Genomic DNA, 3,435 nt, shown 5'->3' on the forward strand with positions numbered 1-3,435 from the left:
TGCTTTTAGTTTCAAGAGCCATCCTTCTTCTGAGGAGAAAAGAAGTGACAGGAGCATATTTCGTAAACTATAGCCCATGATGCATCTGTCAGGGTATTGGGCATAAATACTAAAAGCAAGCAAAAAGTGAAGAGGGCAAGCTGCTGAGCTTTTCGAATCTGGATTATACCAATGTGGAGTGTGTAGGGGCATCAACTTTAATGTTTGGCGTGGGCAAACGTTGTTGCTTGATAATATGAGCTTGCAGTTTATGAAGCACACTGTCAAGCTATTGAAGTGAAAGTAAGTGATAGGGCCGATTTTTTTTATTGTTTTAAGTATAGCTCAAATGTTTAGGTTATATATATAAAATTTGTTAGGTGCAATAGTCAATTTCATAATGGGTCTGCATCAGTTTGGATCTTACCAGGAAACCGAAACTCTCATTGTTCTGAGAGACTACTTAGACAGGGATAATCTGGGCTAAGGGAACTAACAAGAGATGTGTAGTTTCCCGGTAACTGATGACAGTAGGACCCCATTATCCCCCTAGGCCTAAAGAAGTGAGGAGACAAAATATTATTACTGTTGTTTACAGTAAGTTAGGTTTTGTAGAAGAGGGACTGTCTTACAACAAGTGGGAATATAGTGAGACAAAAGGAAAATAATGGATGCGGATAAATACACAGACTTCTTTTCTCATATTCCCTCTTTCTCCCTCTCTTCCATGCCTGTAATTTGATGTTGTTATGCTGTTCCTTATCAAGCAGAAGACCTGAAATAGAAAATAGACAACAATCGACCTTCAATAATACTGTTACCGCGATTAGATTTCCAAGAGTGCAGAGTAGGCTAGGGAAGGTTAGTGAATAATTTTGTAGATTTAAGGACAGGGAAGATTACTATCACAAAGATCGTGAAGCATCATTTTCTTTCCTGATCAATTTGGACATCAAGTATTAAAAAGAAAACTTTACTAACTTCGTTTTTAACGCACTACTCAGATACCTTGAGTTCTTTTGTATAAAAAGAAACTTGAAACTTAGCTACAAATCAGACTCTGCTTGGAAGCGTTGGCAGTGGAGGCGTGAGCTGCACTACCGGCCTGCAGAGTTCATGAGAAGGAAAAACAACTAGTTGGAAAAACATTGACTTTGACGATGGAGAGTAATCAACAGTCGTATGATCTAGTAAGGGAGATAGGCCGAGGTAATTATGGTGTTGTGTATGAAGCCGTCGTCAGAGGTGCTTCTACAAGGGTTGCGATAAAGAAAGTACGATGCCGAACACCGGAAAATACTGAATTAGCACTGCGTGAACTCTGGGCGCTGAACAGTATCAGGGGCAAACACCCAAATGTTATTCAATTAGAAGAATGCATCATACAGAAGAACTTAGCGATGCAAAGGGTTACCCGTGAGTATAATGCTCCGTTTTACTTAGAAGTTGTGGAGACATCCTTAAAAGGAGTGATTGCCTTTAACCGGAGAAACAAGTACTATCTGTGGTTTGTCACGGAATTTTGTTCGGCGGGAGACATGAATCAATACCTGCTATCCAGGGAACCCAATCGTAAAACTAACAACAGTTTCATGCTTCAATTAAGTAGTGCCGTTGCATTTTTGCATAGAAATCAAATCATCCACCGCGATTTGAAGCCGGAAAATATTCTTATTTGTCCTAGTGTGCTTGATAGAAATGAGTTAGAACCCACACTGAAATTGGCAGATTTTGGTTTAAGTAAATTGTGTGTACCACCTGGCCCAGATCCTTGTGAACCAGTTGACGTGTATAAGTGCTTTCATACCACCCCATGTGGAACTCAGTTCTACATGGCACCTGAAGTATGGGAAGGCCGCTGTTCAGGAAAAATTGATATCTTCTCCCTGGGAATAATTTTTTGGGCAATGCAAGAGAGACTAACATTCATTGATGGAGACAGTAGAAAAGAACACCTTGGTAGTTATATAAAAACAGGAAGTGAGAATGTTCCGATTGGGGTAGCACTGAGGCGCAATCCCCAAATGGAACTTACTATACCCGTGAGGAATAAGTCTATGAATAGGCGAATTAAAAAATTGATTAAAGAAATGCTTTCCGTCAATCCTCATGATCGTCCAGATGCATCAGAAGTAGAGTTCAGATTAGTAAAAATGTCATTTAGAGACAGCTACTGAGAAATGTGATATTTACAAATATTTTGGATGCCATGTTACTTCTTATTTAATACTGATGCAACATTATGTGGCTGAAAAAGAATAATAAATGCTATCTCCATGTTCTCAGTGTTTAGATTTTATTGTGTAATGTTTCTTTTTCTTTCCTTTTCTGAATCCAAGGTGGCCATTTTAGTAGTATATTTTAAATGTTTATTACCAATGTAGGTACAATTTTTTTAAATGATCTTGGTAGAAGTTTGGCAGGAAAATTCTCTACTGAGTTTCTGAAAGGGTCTCCATTATTTTAGACACTCCTTATCAGTATTAGGCATGTATATGGAAGAAATTTGCATGTTGTAATTCAACTTTTGAAGCTTTATAAAGAAAACATATACATGTATATTTATGTATATGTAAGTATGTGAATGTGTGCATTTTGCATTCCGTATGAAGAAACTGCCACTGTTGTTTGTTTGTTATAGGTTTGAGTTTTTGACACTTGTTGGTGAAATCAATGATGGAAATTAAAGAAAACTCTCCTGTTCTTCCTCCCTATCCCTCCCTCTAATGAAAAATACTAAGTTTTTCCAATAGTATACAGATTTTTTGAAGCCATCATTTTGGAGGGGTTATAATTTTGAGTAATCATAATTGAAATTGAACAACTGAAAGCTGATGAAGTATGTTTCAGTTCTCCCATGCTTTGCATCACTGATGCTGTTTTCTTCTGTCCCTTTGAGACAATAATGGTAGTAACAGTTATCTTAAATATTATCACCTTTTTTCAGAGTAGATGATAATACACAGCTTGTTAAGTGGATAAAATACTGTGACATCAACTATTTTCCAATAGAAAAATCTACTGATTTTGTACAATCACTTCATATGATTTATGTTAAAAACTATGAGACTATCATTCCTTTGAAGTACATTTAATTTTAACTGTATGGTTGTCTCTTTTCTTTTAAATGGAGATAGTTAAAATTTAAGGAAAGAATGTTTTTCTGAAACACAACATTACTCTTTGAGGTTAAATAGACTACATTGTATCTAGGTTAATCTTTCTGAAGCACTAGAGTCCAAAAAGTCACAACAGAGCTAGAATGTTGAAATTATTGAGAGTTTGAATGATCTCCTTGGGGTTTTTGAAGTTCCACAACTTATAGAATATTACTATCATTTATTCCTCACTTAAAATATGTTCAGAGGATAATTGAAAGTAAAACATCACAAAAATTGGAGTATATAAAATTTGTATACTATGTATTACCTAATCTGGACATTTAAAATTTGGGTT

The 3,435-nt window shown here is 36.1% G+C and overlaps 1 pseudogene; it reads left to right on the forward strand.

The window, feature by feature from the left end:
* The first annotated feature begins 753 nt into the window (after positions 1–753).
* LOC102029019 lies at positions 754–2,249 on the forward strand (annotated as a pseudogene).
* Positions 2,250–3,435: the final 1,186 nt, after the last annotated feature.

Source organism: Chinchilla lanigera, unplaced genomic scaffold, assembly GCF_000276665.1.
Source record: "Chinchilla lanigera isolate Chin_1 unplaced genomic scaffold, ChiLan1.0 scaffold00171, whole genome shotgun sequence".
In the NCBI taxonomy this organism is placed as follows: domain Eukaryota; kingdom Metazoa; phylum Chordata; class Mammalia; order Rodentia; family Chinchillidae; genus Chinchilla; species Chinchilla lanigera.